The 20,843-nt window shown below is 35.3% G+C and overlaps 2 pseudogenes; both read left to right on the plus strand.

Annotated features, from left to right (window-relative positions):
* Nucleotides 1-1,349: 1,349 nt before the first annotated feature.
* LOC113286572 lies at nucleotides 1,350-3,430 on the plus strand (annotated as a pseudogene).
* A 14,811-nt stretch (nucleotides 3,431-18,241) lies between these two features.
* LOC113286573 lies at nucleotides 18,242-20,267 on the plus strand (annotated as a pseudogene).
* Nucleotides 20,268-20,843: the final 576 nt, after the last annotated feature.

Genomic DNA, 20,843 nt, shown 5'->3' on the forward strand with positions numbered 1-20,843 from the left:
CTAACCTGAATTTAAGCTTGTCAACACAAGGCTTGAAAGCTTGGACCTTATTCTTGGTTGTGAATAGAGGAGATCCAAGGTACTTGTCAGAAGTACTGATTCTTTGAACATTCATAGTATCATTGATTCTGTCTGCCAATTCAGTGGCTGTATTTCTACTGAAGAAGATGTTATACTTCGAGAAGGTTATCAGTTGTCCTGAAGATTTTCCGAAATCTTGGAAGATCTTAACGAGGTTGTTGCATTCCTTCATGTTGGCTTTGCAGAATATCATACAGTCATCTGCAAATAAGAGGTGGCTTATTGCTGGAGCATCCTTGCTGATCCTGATACCTTAAATTTTCCCATCAGCATGAGTTAAGTATCTAGAGAGGGCTTCCATACAAAAGAGAAAAAAGTAAGGGGATAAGGGGTTACAGAGTTAGTAAATAAATCTCAAAACTCCGAAGGAAAAAAAAAAAAAACAGTTTGTGGTCCATGAGCATCCAAATCCACATCTAGCTTACAAAATCTTGCAAGGCAATATATCACTCTCAAAAGCTAAAGCTAGTGCACTAAATTAGGTAGTTGCTAAGTAAAGATAACTAATTCACACCCAAATATAATAGCTGATTTCTTCAGTAAGAAGAACTCTTTCCCTTAAAAATTGAACATCAATTATAGCAATTCAAACATGAATGTAGAAACTGATCGAGATTTTCTATCCGTAATCAAATGTTTGTAGGTATTGGGATATCGTTTTGGGTGGCCCTGAAGAAGGAGGAGTAGATGCGTCAGTTTCCTTTCTGACCCTCAAAATATTAATTCCAGTTTTCTTTAATGACAACATTGACAAAGATGATTTTCTCACTGCATAATATCATCTCCTTGACAAAAACTGATTTAACAGTGAAACAATGATCTTTTGTCCACACTGTACGTGCCAAATTAACTTGTTACTTGTTAGCAGTTGCAAAAGCATGTCGTCCTCACCAAGGAGCAAAGTTTTTTCTATCTATGTGTTCCCACACGAAATCTGGTTTCAGTGGGAAAAAGTCCTTTCCTGTTTTCCCCTGTGGGGTGCAACAGAGTTGACGTAAAACTTTTGTAGCGAGTGGATGGTTCTTGATCTTGACATAAAGAACATCAAAATAATTCAAGACCACTTGATTTGACCAAGTGTATGAATTTGAATCCAATGAATTTGTAGTTTACGCGTGGCATCTCTTTTTTCAACGAGGAACGAAAACACGAGCAAAGATGTATATATACACATATTATTGTATTAATTAATTAACAAGCAACCTTAAACTCATTTACCTTCATCAACCATGAGACTCTTCTCTCACTTCTCAATCATCTGCAGCACCATGATATTATTCATTGTTCCGAGTAGAACTACTTCAGTTTCATTTAACTACCCAAATTTCGCCTCAAACGGTCTTAAAATCAACTTAGAAAACCATTCCTACGTGTCGAAGGATGTGATCGAACTTACTAAGAATGAAGCTGACGATAATCTTAATAAATTCAGTGTTGGTCGTGCAATTTATCCAGAACCAATACAGCTTTGGGATGCAAACACGGGAAAAGTAACCGATTTTAGTACAAGATTCTCTTTTATCATAAGAGCTGTTAAGCCGGTTCCGCAGTTTGGTGATGGTATGACTTTCTTTCTTGCACCTTTCGGGTCTAAAGCTCCTCAAGATTCCTATGGGTTAGCTCTTGGCTTATTTACTCAAAAACAAGCTGAGAGTTTGGTACCCGCACCAGAGAATCAAATTGTTGCAGTTGAGTTTGACACGGTGCAAAACCCATGGGATCCGAGTAACAATCATGTTGGTATCAATGTTAACTCGATCGAATCTGTAGCAAACGTCACATGGAATACTAGTATCAGTGATGGAAGAACAGCTAATGCTTGGGTAACTTATAACTCCACTTCGAAAAACTTGAGTGTATTTTTAACTTATGCTAGAAATCCTGTTTTCAGTGGGAATTCAAATTTCATACCGTTGATCTAAGCGAAATCCTACCTGAAAAGATTACTGTTGGATTTTCAGCTGCCACGGGGACTTGGTTTGAGATTCATCAACTTCTTTCTTGGCAATTCAATTCTACTTTGGAAACTATGGATGGAGGAAAGGGTACTGGTGAAGGAAATACTTATCAAAACATACCAACAGAAATTACAGATGGGAAAGGTAATAAAATTGGATTGGTTGTGGGTCTTGTTTTAGGTTTGGGTGTTTTAGGTTTTGCACTTGGTTGTGGTTTCTTCATTTGGTTGAAGAAGAGGATAAGCTTAAAGAAGACTACCGATGCAGAGACAGCAGTCTCCAATGTGTCCGTGGATGATGAATTCGAGAATGGAACGGGTCCAAGGAGGTTCTCATATGACGAACTGGTTTGTGCAACGAGTAACTTTGACGAAGAAGGAAAACTTGGACAGGGAGGATTTGGAGGAGTTTACAAAGGGTTTTTAAGTGATCTGAGATTGACTGTAGCAGTTAAAAGGGTCTCACAAGGATCCCAGCAAGGAAAAAAAGAGTACCAGTCAGAGGTGAAGATTATTAGCCAGTTGCGGCATAGAAATCTAGTTCAGCTCATTGGTTGGTGCCACGAAAGAAATGAATTACTTCTTGTGTATGAGTTCATGCCAAACCGTAGCCTCGATAAACATTTATTTGGAGGGGTAAATGTTCTCACCTGGGAAGTTAGGTACAAAATAACTCTTGGGTTAGCTTCTGCACTGCTGTACTTACATGAAGAATGGGAACAATGTGTAGTTCACAGAGATATCAAATCAAGTAATATAATGTTGGATTCAAATTTTAATGCCAAACTTGGTGATTTCGGATTAGCAAGGCTTCTTGATCATGATGCAAGTTCTAGGACAACGGTCTTAGCGGGAACCATGGGTTACTTAGCACCTGAATGTGCTACTGGTAAATCAAGCAAAGAATCCGATATTTATTGCTTTGGAATTGTTGCTCTCGAGATTGCTTGTGGGAGGAGGCCATTCGAAGAAGTTAAGGGTGTCTTAGTAGATTGGGTTTGGGAACTCTACACAAGTGGAAAGATCACTGAAGCTGCCGATGAGAGACTAAATATGGAGTTCGATAAACAACAAATGGAACGTCTGTTGGTTTTAGGGTTATGGTGTTCCCATCCTGATCCTGCAACTAGAACTTCCATTTGGCAAGTTATCAGTATTTTGAATTTCAAATCCCCGGTGTCCAGTCTCCCAACAAAGTTGCCTTCTCCGGTATATAATTATAGTGTGCCACGACTAAATATGAGTAAGCATGGTGATTCCTCGAATTCGTTGACAGATATTAGCCAATGTAGATGCCGTAGCTGTTCCACGAACACCAATTTGTCTCAGATGTCGAACAAACTCCTGTTAATTAATTATTTCTTGTCAGACTGTTTCTTATATTCTTCTTAATCTTATACTTTAATGTTTCAATAAATATATGATTTTTGTTAGAGGGAGAGCAAAAATGGATTCGAGGAGTGCAAAAACCAGTATCGACTCGGTAACTAGGCCGATTTCTATATTGGCTATTGACTTGGACAGAAATACCCTTTATGTACACACATGTTCACAACACAAACTCAAACCTAACCTAACTTGGGTTCGAAAATTAGTTAAAGAAATCAAATCCCCTGCCCCCGTTCTTCTACCTTCAAACCCTAAACCTAAGAACGAAAATTTCAACTTTTGCGTGAATCAATTTCATCGCCATCCTCTCCTTCTATTTCTCCACCTAACCTAACAGAGGATGCCATCTATTCCTATGGATTTTTTCTTCCCTCCTTTTCTTACTTGATATTATTAATCCTGGTACGGACACTGTAGGTACAAACATAGAACAGGATACGTATAATTTGAGAATATGCAGTGACGATAACAGTCAGTGTCATCACTGCAGTGGTATGGTAGTCAGTTTTGCAGCCAGTTTTGAAGTCTGGATCAGTTTTGCAGACTGTTTCAGTCAAGTATTGCAGATGGTTAGGAATGGTACTGCTTATCAGATAAATGTAGACCAAAATTGGCAAAAAAAAGTTATATGATGAATACTAACGTGTAGTGATCATTCATCCACAGTTTCACACATGAAAAGTTAAATTAATCTGAAACCAATTAACTGGAATCATTAATTTCCATAATGTATTATATGAAACTAATGTAAGACCACTACATCTCTTGAGAAATGAATCTAAATAACTAAATCACTTATTAATAACATCTTTGGCAGGTCGAGATAAACCGTTTTGTTTTTTTCAGTTCTCACCATGTCCTCATATTTCATAATTCTCTTCATATATGCTTCCGACCAGTTATCCGAGAAATTATTCTTCTTTTGTTTCTGCTAATAAGAAAATCTTGGAAGTGAAGGCAATGGAGAATTCATTTCAATTTAGCCTGATGTAGTGATCCTTGTTGACGAAACCCATAGCCACCATATTTTTTAGTATCTTCGGGTAAGCTTGCATGGTTGTAGGAACAATAGTTATACTCTGTTCTTGACTTATATATACAACTATTGTGGTGAAAGCCTCGGCAATAATAAAACCATTCTCTGGCATTTTCATCCACTCGTTGTCGCCTTTGGCACATAACTTTTTCCTCGGTGACTTTTGGGAAGACCACCTCTCTCACAGCACAATTGTACCCGAGATACTTGACCATTACCTAAAGTATCCTTCATCTGTGCCGATTTATTTACATATAATCTGAAAATTGTGTGATGTACCAATATCCACACACCATGCTTGTAATTCGTCTTTGGTGCTAAAACCCTCTTGTTTCAGAATCTATTCAGTAAAATCGAGATGTTCCGCGGACGCTAAAGTTCCCGGCATATGATTGAAGTCTTCATTCGAAGGGAGAACAACCTGAACACTAAAAGATGATTAAACTTGCACTATGTAAACAATTGCAAAACAATATTCTACAGCATGAACAAACCAATCTTTTAAAAATAAATCCGTACGTAAGGAAAAGATAGCTGTGTTAAAATATTTTTGGTACCTGTGGTTCTTGGTTTCTTTGAAAATCAGGTAAGCTTGAAGACGAAGAGTTTTGGGGTGCATCACCTGATTTCAGGTTTTCCGGATCCAAAAACTCAGGACCTACCATTGTTGATGAATTTCAGGGAAAAACTTTCAAAGTCTAGATAATAATACAATAGATGAATCAGAACAGCCGTTGAGTTTTAGGGTTTAATGGCGTTTTCCAGTCGATCATTATAAAGCTGCGGAATAGTATAATTGTCGTGGTTTTATTGTTCCGGTTTTGTTTCGATTACCTATAACGTGGGTAAAATTAGATAGGTTGGGTTAATAGGCAGTTAAGATGGAGGGTATTACAGTCCGGAAAAAAAAACGTGACCCGTCTTACGAATCAACCTTGTCTACGAGTTAATAACGTTTTTTGCACTCCTCAAATCCATTTTTGCTCTTCTTCTAACAAAAATCTAAATATATATGTGAAAATTTGAAGAACTCAAGCAACAAATTTTTCCATTGGGTTTTGAGCGTAAAATAGAAGTTTGAAAATAGAAATGAGAATTTGGTGATGATTTGTTACAGAAAACCCGTTGCCAATTAATGGATATGTGAAACACTTAGAGCATGCATGAAGACGCTGAAAACGTGCTCGGTTTATAAGGGAGAAAAAAAGAAAGAAATTCTTTGGAAAATAAATAGGGCAGATTAATAAAGTGACCGGCTTCCTAGCCCCAAATTAATATACCGGCCAAAAAAATTGATTCTTTTATAAACTGGCACTTCCGTTTAATTTCACAGCTGGACTCATTGTATTAGTCATAGGCGTTGATTAGGTCAATTGTATATACCAAACTTACTAACATATCCTTATAATTCGTGTTGTTTCTTTAAAGCCCTGCTTCTCCCTGCCGCCTTCACCACTCGTCACTTTCTTCTTCTTCTCCACGGACCTATTATCAATTCATGAATGAGAACAAAATTATTAGCATAAGAGAAGATATCGACAAGAAATTGATGATATTTAGAATCAACTAGGGTTTCTTAATCGATAAAACAAGATCAATTTTGGATGAAATTCTTTTAGGGGTTTTGATTGTTATGGTTAAAATTGGATATTCAAGTTTAGTTGTTTTTTTTTATCGATCTCCCTTTTCAAATTCATTAAAACCAGATGATAACTCATTAAAGTAGCTATTGTCATCAAATTTTATAGGGGAAGAAGACGAACCAGGGGTGATTTAACTAGGTATGACTCAATGTCGGTAGAACTATTTAATTAGGTCCGACCTACTTAGCCTACAAAAGGGTTTAAATGTCTTTTAATGAGTAGTGTAACCGACAGGTAAGCAGTTAACTGCTGGTACCCGTTTTTTTAAAAAGCCTGGACAGAAAAAGTTTATGTCGGCCACTTTATATAATGATTCAAAAAAACGGTCACTTTCTTAATTGTGGGTCAAAAAGTTGGCTACTTTATACAAAAGCAGCTTTTGTTATTTCAAAAAAAAAAAAAAACACAGAATTGGTTAAAAAGACATAAATCAACAATTTTTGGGTGAAAAAACATCTAGACTGTTATACTGTTTAAATGGACAAAAATGTAAAAATAGTCAGGATGTAAACAGTTTCATCCTAACCATTTTCAAATATTTTTTCTTATTTTTAATTTACACATCCAGTTTCATCCTTACTCTTTTTTAAATTTAAGCCATGCTGAATTCAGTTTCATCCTTGTTATTTTTTTGGTGTTTATTTCACCCATATTAATTTTTACTCGTCTATTACAATCATATTTTAGAAATATTTGGACAAATGTTCCATTTTCCCAAAAACAAAAACTTTTGAGAATTCGTGGGAAAGTGACTCCCGAGCTATGCTTTTTTTTCTTTGGCAGACGCTGCCGGAGACTTAAGATGTGATGTAACTTAAGTCTTGACATTTAGAAATTATATACTATGTACGAGGTCAAAGATGGTGACTTATATTGTACGAGACGCGTATAACACGAAAGATGGTGACTTATATGGTGACTCTTCTCTACCCCAGTAGTTCTAAACTGGTCCAACACCACCAATCATGCTGCTTATCCATTTCTATTTTATTTTATTTATTTATTTTTCGCCCTTTTTTATCGTCTTCTTTTTTGATCAATTACAAAGATTTTACACCATTTTGGAGAAATTACCGTCAGTTATTCTTGTATCATTCTCTCTTTTTTTTGAAAATAAGGATCCAATTTTACGTTAAAACTTATTACGCTTAGCATCAATGTCAGCTAGACCATTACAATTTCTTTTAAGATGTTCGATACAAAGAATATTAATATTGTACTCTCTCCATTTTAAATTAACAGTCCTAATTGACTTTATCAAAATATTAAGGAAATCCCATAAAATGTCATGACAAATTATTGACTAGCTCTATTTAATGTTATGCTATTGCGAAATGCAGTATCAATATACATTAAATGCGGTATCAGTATATATTAAAAACTATAAATTGAAATGTAGTATTATTTTTGGAAATATTTTAAGAAAATAAAAACAAAATTATACTCCTTTTATCATGGATTCCACACTTAGAACGAGATGCACTCCTCTTAACTCGTCGTGAGAAAAATATTAAATACTTATAAATTTTATTATTTACGGGTATAATTATCAAACAAACTTAAATATAATAGTCTCACAAATCATATCCACGAGTTTGACAAACTTTATAAATTTCGAAAGTTTTTTGAAAGATCTACACAACAATCGTAAATATAAATATCAAATATTCGTCTTTCTAGAATATTGACATCTTAAATGATTTTTAAACTTTTCTTCTTTTTTTATATATATATTTTTTTTGGAGCATGAAATTTATAAAAATACTAGAGAACTATTACATGAGAGTATATAATACGCCAAGATTCTTCATCAATTACATTTAGAATGGTAAGCTAAGATTCTACAGTAACATGATATTGGAGCATAGTAGTAGTCTCCGAATCAGAGTTGCATCTGTGGCGGATGTTGGTGTCGAAGGTCGAAAAGCCTTCGGTCAATGCTTTCCACAAGAAAAGCTGTATTTTTGATGGACATATCAGTGTCCGCAGTAACTCGGATTGAGGTAGAGTTGTTTGATGCAATTGATGGAAATTGCTAGTTGTGCTGTTGTATCTTGGTGTTGCGTGTAACTTTCCGAATGATATGTGTCTACTCCTTTGTTTTTTGGCTTGATCCATAACTTCAACGATTCTTTAGCTTCTACTGAATCTTGAAGCAGAGTTCACTCCCTTCCCTTGAAGGAAGAAGTGCTAAAACTAGTAATGCAATTACAAGAGCTACTAAACAGGGACTAAGAAACAAACGAATTACAAATTCAACCTAGTTCTATAGTCTAGATTATTCTTTTTTTATACTGTGTATATATTATTCATATAATTTTTTAGCAGTTTTTTTTAATGTGCAGCTATTATCCACTTGTAACAACAATTGTTTCAGATTCATGAGAATAATTAGTATAATTGAAGACCCGTGTTTTCTAGGGTAATAAGTAGAACTAACCAAAAAAAGACTCCAATTATTTTTTAGTGGGCAGAAACTAGATAGTGTCATAAGTATAATTAACCAAAAAAAAAATTGTATTCAGAATTTTTTAGTGGGCAGCGACTAAATAGGCAGCTTAATAGGCATAATTGAAAACCCATATTTTATAGGGTCATAACTGTAACTAATCACTAAAAAAATTCAGTGGCCAGCAACTAGATTGGGTCATCTATAATACAAAACATAAGGGGTTTTTAAGCCACCGACGGATGGATAACATTTTCAAAGACAAACGAATGATCCGACCATCCCAGCCATTTACATCTAATAGATGCAAGAGTCGTGACCTACTTTCATTATGACTATATGCATTTATAATCCTCATAATTAGTTCCACATTAACTTAAAAAAAACAATGTCCAAAAAAAATAATACATTGGACAGTTAAGTGTTAGAACCATGTACACTCATATTTTATTGCAAAAAAAAATAAACGAAATTATTTGCACCATATCTTAAAAAATTATCAAATTACCAACCTTCGTGAACCTATAAGACACAAGTAATACCAGAAAATTGTTACAATGTATAAAACCCAAACAACAAAGAACTTTACATCATACTCGTTGTAAAGGGAACAATCAAAAAAGAAAAAAAAGCTCACCTAAAATTAACTCGAATAAGCCAACCTACTAAATAGTATATGATAAGGGACTACATGTCATGCGTTGATTGCAGCCGAAAAGTGGTCGGTGAATCCAATGATGTGTGGTGCGCCGATTGTAAGAAGAAGATTCAATATGCAGTACCAAGTGTCAGTCATCTACTTATATCCATAAATATGAACACTAAATAAGTGTTTTTGTTAGAAACTACACTAGCCACCAGAATCCATTTCACATGCACGTTTTATGTCCGTTCTAAGGTTGAAGACCCGGCTGGATCGACCATGTTTGTGGCATTGGACATCGAAGTCCAAAAATTTATCTGACAAATCGAAAAATAATAGGAAAGGAATCATCGGAGCATATGGATAATGAACACAGGATGATAGTCCCTGCGATCGAGGAAGAATTTCTAGGAGGATGCAATAACATTTATTGCTCACCAGATTAATGTTTCGGATAATGGTCTCATCAAAGACCACCAATCTTTGGGGATCGAAAAAATAATTAATCGAAGGCCAAAATAAGACAGTTGATGTTTACCTGGATTTTTATCAAAAAAATATTATTTTGTTGCAGTCAAAATATAAAGAAGATAAGAGGCGGAGAGAAGTTTCTATTGATCAACATCAGTTGCTTACATGAAACAATATCCTATATATGCTTGTAGGAAGTAAACCCTAGACACTATATTGGGCCGCACATCAATGGGTTGCAAGCCCTACAACACCTCCCCTTGTGCGGTCCAGTAGAACTTCATATGTAATGTTTCACATTTGGTGATTCGAATATAGTTCTTCAAATGTGGTCCTCTCCTGGATTACTTGTGCCGAAATCAATTGCCTCATTAAAATTTTGACAAGGAAAAACCCAGTGGGATAAAACGGTGGTACGACTCTTCACATGTTGTCTCGTACTTTACATGTAGTTCATCACATGAAATACGATCTTCAAAGATCGTTGAGTCTAAGTTAATTGCCTCGTTAAAACTTCGTAAGGAAAACCCAGAGGGACAAAACCTGAACTAAAGAAAAAGAGTACAATATGAAGCAAACTTAAAACATAGTTGGACTCGAATATGTTGCCTCACCAAAACCTGTACAAGGGAAACCCATTGGAACAAAACCTTGACGAATAGGAAAGAGTACAACATGATAAATGCAAGTAAATGTGATCTGTTGCAGATGATCACTTTGCTTCGTTGAAGTTGATTAGTTTCTTCACAACTCCTAAGGTAGAAAATTCTCTTGGGAAAGACAATAGCCTTAGTTGGGAAATTAATTCCTGGTTTTTGTTGTTGTCTCATTAAAAACCTTGCCGAGCAACAAAACCCTGTGGGAAAAAGTAACCTCAGTGAAGGAAAAGATTTCAACACTATTAGATGCTCCCCCTGATGTATGAAAAATTTCATTAGTCTAATGCAGTCAAAAGGAGTTTATCACACTTTACTTTGGTGACTTGAATGTTTATAAAACCCTGTTGTTGATTCTGTGAAGTTACTTTGCTTAACAGACTATCACGTTTCATTTCTTTGATTTAGATATTTTCAGTAATATCAACGCGATCTTTATGTCTTCAGCATTCAACATACTTGATGTTGTTAAGTGTTTTCTCGTTAAAAACCTTGTAGAATGACAAAACCCTTTGGGAAAAAACTATTCTCGATCAAAGGGAAAAAAGTACAATATAACTTCAATTTTGAAGTAAAATATGTCGAACATCTTATCCTTTGATCCTCCCCCTGATGTCGGCATCTCCCCTTGATTACTTTCAGAGTTGTTCCAGACAGTTTATTTGGTCATGTTTTTTTCAAAATTGAATATTGGCAATGACTTAGAAAATAGTCTACCATATCTCCCCTGATCACTTTCGTTGGAGAAGATATTGTTGTTCTTTCATAATCAACAACATTTGGATTGCACTTTCATTAGCATTCCTTTTTATGTCTTTGTAGGGATAAAACAAACTCATGTCAATGGTTACTTTTAAGTACATGATTACATTCATTGTACCATTCCAATGACGTTGCATTGGCGTGGAGCTATATCTAGCTAACAAGTTCCCGGAGAACGTAAAATTTAATCGACTACATTATTATACTAAGTACAAAAATGCGTCTATTTTACTTAGATATGGGAATTTCATCTCCCAACACATCTCGTCATATTCCTTTGGAAGAAACGGTTACTTACTTACATTTGAAACTCGACTAATCATGGGAGTGCTATCCGGATGCATGTCTTTGTTAAATTTCCTGACAACTTTAGACATATGCAAACTAGTGGAATAATATACCACAATCTCAGTATTTGATCTAGCTTTCCCTAGATTTTTCATCTCAAATTAGGATTTTAAATAGCTTTTAAGGTCTCTTATTACATCAAGAGTACACATCATGTCTGTACCATCAACATAAATAGCTACAATTCCAAATTAGGAACTTTCTTATGAATACGCAAGGAAAAATAACATACTTGTCTATCCCCTCCAAATCAAATAGCCACTTAGACGGGTATACCACATCCTCCTGATTGCTTGAATCTATAAGTGAGCGTTCTATCTAACTGTAAACACACTCTATGGTTTAGAGTCATTTGATTTTGGAAACAAAAGTATATCAATTACTTTTGTATATATCTTCTATCTCTTAATTCTTTCAGCGATACGTAACAACCACATATATATGGTGCATTTCAGGTCCTTTTGAAATTACCAAGCTAACTAAGTAGCGGAAATCTATAACGTTCATTACAAGAGAAAAAATCCAGGGCTTTGTGACAAACCTCGCGCCAGAAGGCGAGTCTTTGTACTTTAAGACTACTTTAGTCTCACTATGATTTATGACAAATTAATTATGTATGTCCAATGGGCTTTACACTTGGTTGGTTAGCACTGCCACACTAAATACCCGTATATTTTCCAAAAAACTAAGTTCTACCTGGATTTTGTAGGCCAAATATGCTATTTATTTGAAATTAATCAAAATAAAGCATGGTTCGATCTCATTGTGCTCTACTTCTAGAGAAACTATTTATGGATTATATCATCACTGTGGACGCATGATCCTTCCATTGACTTATGTGCATTCTCATAATCCGTTAGAATTTCATTGTTATCTAGAATCATTTAAAACTTCGGAGCATCCTCGAGTATTGATTCATGGACATAGTCAGGGACAATCAAATGAGATGATTTCATTAACGATATAAATTAGGTTGTGCCTAACTCATCTACTTCCTTTCTAGGTGAGCATTGATCGAACCTAGTGGTCTCTCCATCTTCCTTTATGGAGCCACAGTCTCAACTACACTTACACCAAGTGTAGTTGAAACACCTTAGTCTATGGTGTACCCTATACTGAGGATTTCTAACCTTGTAGATATATTTGCAGCTGGTATGTGTGATCTTGTCACTTTAGCGACATCAATGAATATTGATTATTCTTTGTCACTTCACATTTATATTTATGGAGTATAATAATCAATATGAGACACAGTGGGAACATACCAGGAAAATTCATGTCGTTCTCTTAGAAGATATTTTTTCTTATCTCCCCCTAACGACGGGAAGACTGTCTCATTAAAGTGATAACCTGCAAATCTAACAGTAAAAGACCTCCTGCCAAAGGTTTTAAAATGTGAATAATTGTTGAGAGTGAATATCCAACAAAATTACTTAATCATTTTCGTGACCCATGATAGTACGATGTGGACTCGTAATAGAACATATATAGTGCAACCAAAAATGTGTAAGAACATAAATTTCAGGATTAAATTCAGTTACAAACTGGTACGCAGAAAATTCAGTTACAAACTGGTACGCAGAAACTGGTACGCAGAAAATTTCAGGATTAAATTCAGTTACAAACTGGTACGCAGAAAAGGTTGACTAATATTGGGTTCTAAAAAGAATTAAGTAAAGATGCGCGTAATATTGCATATCCCCAAATCAATAAAAGATGCTCTATATTGATCCTATTAAACATGCAATATTCATCAAGTCCTTTTGATGTAAATTCTCTAGTATTAACAAGGGTGGTTAGCCTTTGCACTTCACATTGTGTAATATGTGCTAGGAGTTTTCAAACGCAAATTTCTTAGGAACTACAACTAGTCCAAAATGTCAAAAACATTCACCAGATCCATCAGTCACTTTAATGGTCCGCATTCTGCATGAATATTTTCTAAATTTCACCTTGTTTTCTTTGTAATATGAAATTTTTACCATTTGCATCTTAGGATGGTCTCGATCCTTTTTTACTGAAGACTTTGTAAAAATGAGTGATATGCTTTCTTACCTAAAAGCATAATGGGAAGGAGGGTTGTGCATCTAGTACTTTAGAGAACACTTATTGAGAGATATATCGTTACTTTGCATTCTATCAATCTTTTTCCCAGTATCTTGTCCATTCAAATACAGTGATGTACGTATGATTCCTTTCAAAACAAAACATCATGTCACAACCAAAGTGCCTTTATGGTTATGTCAAAGTCTGTATGAGTCAATTTCCAACATTTCATCGTCGGAGTCAATATGGATTCAATATTCCAAATTAATAATATAATGATTTACATTTCACTAAATTGACTCATTAGTTTTCTAAGAATATGCTTCCTTCAACATTCATTAGAAATATTTACATATGTGATGGTTTTTCAAATAGTGATTGTAGTAGTGGTAAAAACTGGGTCTTTTCAGTCTTGTGAAGAAAGCAATTTTTAGATTTAAATTAAACTAGACAATTAAATAAAGTTGTTCAAAGTTATAGAGAAAAACACCAAGACTAGGATTCCACCAATGACCATTTTAATAGTAAACTCTAAATAGTTCTTATGCAATTTTATCTTTAAAATCAATTCTAATATTTGCCTCAAATAAGTTTTTGAAGTAATAATTGTAATTAAAAAGTATAAAACATCAAAAGTTACTAAAACCCAGCATGCTTCATCAAGTCAATTCACAATTACTCAATAAAAACTATTAATTCAATTTTAATTCGTGCAAATAATCAAATAATAATATTGCAAATAAATATAAAAATTAGAATTATACCAATAAATTTTGTACCAATGGCTTCCTCCGTCGTCTCGGCTAATGGGTTTAGCTCCTCATCCCAAAAACACACTCACAAGATAAATTCATGGCTAAAATAGGTGTTTTTATTGATGATTATATGATGAAATATGAATTAGCAACGCTGTAATGGTGTTACAACGCCACTGTTACAAAGGTGTATGGTAATTTAAGACTGCTGTAAACGATAACTATCTACTGCTGTGAAACAACAACAGTGGTACGAAAATAAGTCTGCTGAAGAACGACGGACTCTGCGAGTCTGTTCTTCGTGTTCTTCAGAAGCTTTAATGGCAGCAGCAGCAGCAGCGTTGTCTCCTCTATAATTTCTTCTCCTAGGCTCTCATCGACTCTAAACTCCCTCCTAAAGGTTTCTAACCTTTCTTTGATGTAAACCAACACTTATATAGCCTTCAGATTCCCTAGAAACTCGATCAAATTCGAGAATAAATCTCTTATTCTTCACGTGCAGTTTGAACAATAATTCCATCTGTCGATCTTTGTATGCGTCTGTGAGCTATTCTATTGCTCCCAAAATCTTCTCTGACTTGAACTCAACTGTTTTGAAGTATATCCCACGCAAGAATCTCTCCCAAATCTTTCAAACTAATTCAAAACCCTAAACAGGGACCGTGTGCACTGTCTTGACTTTGTGTGGATTTTCTGACTTATCCAGCCCAATTAGATGGGTCTAATCGCTTCTAACAGGTCCCTTATGTCTTGTAGAGTCCGTGGGTACCAAATTTTCCCATTGAATCGCCTGCTAGGTCGCTCAAATCCTTGATCCAAAACTGTTGACGCTGCTGCCTGTTTTCCCGCCAAAATTTTCTTTTGAATTTGAGAAGTTGACCTCCCCTTATATGTGGCTGGTCTCCCTTTAGCAGATGCCTGGAAATGGGTCACCCCTTAGTAATTAGGTTACCCCTTATCCAAAATCAAGGGTCCGTATAGCAAGTGTCCTCTGGGGCATTTTCCGCATTTTTTTTTCGGGGTTCCTCCGGGGTATTTCTGGGATACTTCCGGTACACTTCTGAGGCGCTTCCGGTACGTTATCAACGGAGGTCCAAATGCCACATTTTTAGCCAAATTCGCCGCAAGAGATTATTTTCCAAAAACACCTACAAATACATAAAATAACCAAATAAGTACAATATCGAGTACTAACGATATATACAAATGAGCTATATTAGACACATAAATGCGTCTATCAATATGCAATAAAATTCATTCTCACTGTAACGACAGACATATGATCTAGTTCAATTAAATAGTCAATTGGCCAGGCAAAGTTCTTGTTGCCATTAAAGTTGATGTGAAAATTGGTTGCTACTATGATACACATTACATTGTATATATGAACACCTATGACCAGGTGCGTTTTCAACTATTTCATTTATGATGGGAGCTAGAATTACATCTTAGCTTTATCCCATATTCAGCTGATACCGGTACTTTGATGTCATTACTACTGGGAAAAAATACATTTCCATCTCATATTATATATGTCCCTTTTCACATGCTTTATATGAGTCATTACGTCTAACCCTTATCACTGCGGGGTTCTTTCCATTTTCAATTTTGCTACATTTAGCTTAATTTGAGAAATTTCTTTATCTCAATAGGCCAAGAGAATCTCACTACACATGTCAGCCACTTACTTTAGGTTGAATATGTTATTAAAAATAATTAATTCTCTTGTTGTCATACTTCAACATATACTGGTTCATTAGTATCATGGATGAAGTATAGAAATGGAAATTTTCTGACTCATGTCACCTTTTGCGAGTTCTTCCACAAAAATTGGAATACATGTGATTTTATTTGCAATGTGGCTTTTGAAACTACCGACTCTTTATTAGTCGAGCAAGTGGATTACATTCCACGGAACATTCAAATTTTGGGAAGAAAATGTCAAATATACAATAATGGTGGTCAAGTACTTATAAACCCATATAAATATATTTGAATCGAGTTGGTAGAACCAATTCAACAAAAGACACCATTCAATTATATCCAATATCATATTCAAGAGAACAAAATAACATTAAGACCAAAATTCTTAATGATCGAGGTCAACAATCACAATTTAAATTGACCGTTTCTATGTCGTGGAATTATTTTAAGACAAAAATAACCAAAGCTAGGTATGTTATAAAAAACATATAAATAAGCCCAACGAATACTCGGTCTTTAGTTACATACCTCACATTTTTAGTTCCCACCGTACATAGGCAAGACCGCACGTCCCGTCCCAAAAAACTGGAAAACTGAACAGAACAAGACAGAAACAAGCAGGACCGGGTTGGGTCGGACTGGTCCGGGATTGATTGGGTTGGACCGGAAGGAGCCGGGGTGGACAGGACCGGTCCGGGTTGATTCAGGTGGACCGGACCGGACCAACGTGGTCTGGCTGGGCCGGACCAAACCGGCTTTCCTTCTTCTCCTTGCCGCTTCGTTTTCCCCTCGAACAGAGGCAGTTTTCTTCCATTGTTTCTCCTCGGAACAGGGGAACAATTTTTTTCTCTCCTCTTTTTAGAGGATTACAACGCAAATAAACATTACAAAAAAATAAAAAATAAAAATAGATACTACAAAACAAAATGTAATCAATCGTGGAGAATACAAATATTAAATATTTGTTTTTTCTAAAAAAAAATATCAGATTAAAAATGTAACCACTAACAATATATTAAAAAAGTTAAAAAGAAAAATGTAATCACTTATTGAAATATGGTACAGGACAGATGATAGATTCACTACAAAGTTCCATCAAATCAATTTTTATCAATATGCAAAAACAGATCTGTTTCCATCAAATCAAAACAGATTCAAAACAATTTTTGCATTACTGATTTGAACAAAATAAAAGATTATGGAAAAGAAAAATATAGATCGTGGCATAAAGTATAGATCTTTTTTTAATCAATCAATTTGGTATAAAACAGATTAAAAATAATCAAATCAATTCCTAGTGATTTGATTATGGGGAAAAGAAAAAAATAAAAAAATAAGACAAAATAGATCAAACTTATCTGATTTGAAGATGACGATTCCATTGATTCCAACGTAGTGTCAACCCAAACAAAGAAATTAAACTCCATTGCCGTAGGATAGAGCTCGTGTTGATAACGTGTTGCAGTCAAAATATAGAGAAGATAAGAGGCAGAGAGAAGTTTCTATTGATCAACAACAGTTGCTTACATGAAACAATATCCTATATATACTTGCAGGAAATAAACCCTAAACACTATATTGGGCCGCACATGAATGGGTTGCAAGCCCTACAACATATTTTAATTAGTTGGAAGTGCATCCAAATTTATAATTATTTGGATGAAAAATATCTTAAATATTCGTAGCTGCAACAAGTTCTCATGAATCAAAGTAAATCTTATGATAATGCGTGGTAATTATTAAAATTATTATAATCATAAAATTATCCCTTCTCTTGTCGTGTCGGTATGGCACAAGTCATTTCTAATAAGTATAATAAACCAAAAAATTTAAAAAGGTATCCAGAGTCCAGTGTATTCAGACAGAAGAATTAAAATTATTTATAGTAGGCTGCGACTTGATAAGCAGCTTCATAAGTCAACCTCCTTCTAGTCCTCCTTGGGCAGTGATGACTAGATAAGCAGCTTCATAACCTCCTCCTAGGCAGCTTCATAACATCCTTAGAGTCTGGTCTGGTCAATCCGTCAATGTTCAACTTACATTTTTCCCCAGTGGTCCCCCAGTTTATCTGCCTTTGATTTTTCTTTTTCCCGAAAGAAGAACTTTATTTGGGGAAAAACATGATTTGTCGTGTTGATTTTTTTTCCCTTTCACACAATAAAAAATTATTTGACCCTTGAGTAGTGATGTCATCAGATTGACGTGCATGAAAGAATCAAACGCTATGGCTCTCCAATCTCTCATCATGCCTACTATAAATCTATCACTTGCTCTTTTGAAAAAAAAAATCATTTGTAACCAATGGGTTTCAACTGCAAAGCATCAACAAACTCTCATCTCCATTCTTCAATATTATTCTTTCAAATCATCACCATACTGTTAGTTCTTCCTAAACCTACAGATTCGATCTCCTTTAACTTCCCAAATTTCTCAAACAATGATTCACGAATAAATTTCCAAGGAGATTCAATCAGGAATGGTAGCGTCATTGAAGTCACCATGACCGATGCTAATCTTTTAACGCTTAATGGTAGTGTAGGCCGTGCCATTTACTCAGAAGCTATACAACTTTGGAATGCAACCACTGGAAGGATGGCAGATTTTGAGACACACTTCTCATTCATCATTGATGCACATAATGCGACTACGGGTGGTGATGGTATGTCTTTTTTTCTTGCACCTTTCGGGTCTATACTTCCTCCATATTCTTCGGGTGGCGCTCTTGGCTTGTTCACTTCGAACACATCGCAATACAATTTGGTTACAAATCAAATTGTTGCGGTTGAGTTTGACACTTTTAAAAACCATTACGATCCAAGTTCAGACCATGTTGGTATAAACGTTAATTCGGTAGTATCTGTGGCTACCGTGTCACTACCAAATGGTAGTATAAGGAATGGAAGAAAAGCTAATGCTTGGGTAAATTATAATTCTGCTACAAAAAACTTGAGTGTTATTCTAAGTTATGGTGATAATTCAATTTTCGATGGGAGTACTTCTAGTTTGTCAAATGTTGTTGATCTAAGCAAGGTTCTACCAGAGCAGATAACAGTTGGATTTTCAGCAGCCACCGGCGCCTTTTTTGAAGATCATAAAATCCTTTCCTGGAAATTCAATTCCACTTTAGAACTTGTCCATAAAAGAAGAGATAATGAAACTGGTGAAGGACAACCTGATATTAATGGAGAAGGTAATAAAACTGGATTGGCGGTTGGTCTTGGTGTTGGCTTTGGTGTTTTCGGATTTGGGATTGCTTTTGTGTTGTTTATCTGGTGGAAGAAGAGGCGCAACCCAAGGAAATTTCCGGATGATGCCGAATTTTCTATGAACGATATATTTGAGAAAACAACAGGACCGAAGAGGTTCTCGTATAGCGAACTGGTTAATGCAACGAGTAACTTCGATGAAGGAGGAAAACTTGGAGGGAGGATTTGGAGGAGTTTACAAAGGCTTTTTGAGCGATATAAGCTTGCATATTGCCGTCAAGAAGATCTCGAGTGAATCAAAACAAGGTAAAAAGGAATACCAAGCGGAAGTACAGATCATTAGCCAGTTACGACATAGAAATCTGGTTCAGCTTAGAGGCTGGTGCCATGAAAAAAATGACTTACTTCTTGTATACGAGTTCATGCCTTACAGGAGCCTCGATAAGCATTTATTTCGGAGAGAAACTGTTCTCACTTGGGATGTCAGGTACAAAATTGCTCTTGGTTTAGCTTCTGCATTGTCATATCTACACGAAGCAGGGGAACAGTGTGTACTCCATAGAGATATCAAATCAAGTAACGTAATGTTGGATACATATTTTAACGCCAAACTTGGCGATTTCGGTTTAGCTCGGCTTGTTGATCATGGGAAAAGATCAGAAACAACGAAGGTGGCAGGAACAAGGGGTTACCTAGCACCAGAATGTTATATCACAGGTAAATTTAGTAAGGAATCAGACATTTACGGTTTCGGAATCGTAGCACTTGAGATTGCTTGTGGGAGGAAACCAGTGGAAACAGATAAGGTGGATCTAGTAGATTGGGTTCGGGATCTTTACGGATGTGGAAAGATTACTGAAGCTGCCGATGAAATATTAAAATTGGAGTTCAATGAGTTAGAAATGGAACACTTATTGGTTGTAGGATTATGGTGTTCTCATCCTGATTCTAAATTGAGACCTTCAGCTACTCAAGTGATTAGTGTTCTTAAATTTGAATCTCCACTACCTAATCTTCCACTCGAATTACCGACTCCCGTATATCAAGTTCCAGCAGCACCACCTGTGCCTAATCTTTCGTCATCAGCTGGTCTTAACAATAGTTCACTTACGGGGAGATAGCTATCTAGTATTGCTGTAATGCATATGTGATTTCTTTATTTCTTTGTTTAATCAATTTAATTTAGTACTCGTCTGTTTCTTAAAAAAAAAATAGGCTTATACGATTTGCACAAAAATTTAAGGAATTCAATGATTGTATTCATTTTTTCATGTTTTATCCTAATTGGGCCGATAGATCGGAGGGTCCAAAAGGCTCGTAGGGAGAGAGTTCATTTTATGGCCACTTTTTTGTAAATTGAAACCTAACAAAAAAGGTTTAATTTGATAAAAAGATTGGAAATGAATTTGGTGGTATTCTTTGGGACATGAAAAGCCTAAAATGTCTCTTCTTTTAGTCTAATTATTACAACTCCTTGTACATCATATTTTTTCAGGGGTATAATTGGCAATCAAACTTTAATATAACATATCTAAAAATCCGTGCCTTAAATTTTTACAAATTTTATATCATTGAAAAGAATTTTAAAAAGTCTATGCAACGAGTACAAACAACAATATAAAATTTATTGTTTTTATGAAAATTTTGATATTGACTTTTAAAATTTAATGCATAGCTATTATGCAAAACACCACAAA

Source organism: Papaver somniferum, chromosome 6 (assembly GCF_003573695.1).
Source record: "Papaver somniferum cultivar HN1 chromosome 6, ASM357369v1, whole genome shotgun sequence".
NCBI classification, from domain to species: domain Eukaryota; kingdom Viridiplantae; phylum Streptophyta; class Magnoliopsida; order Ranunculales; family Papaveraceae; genus Papaver; species Papaver somniferum.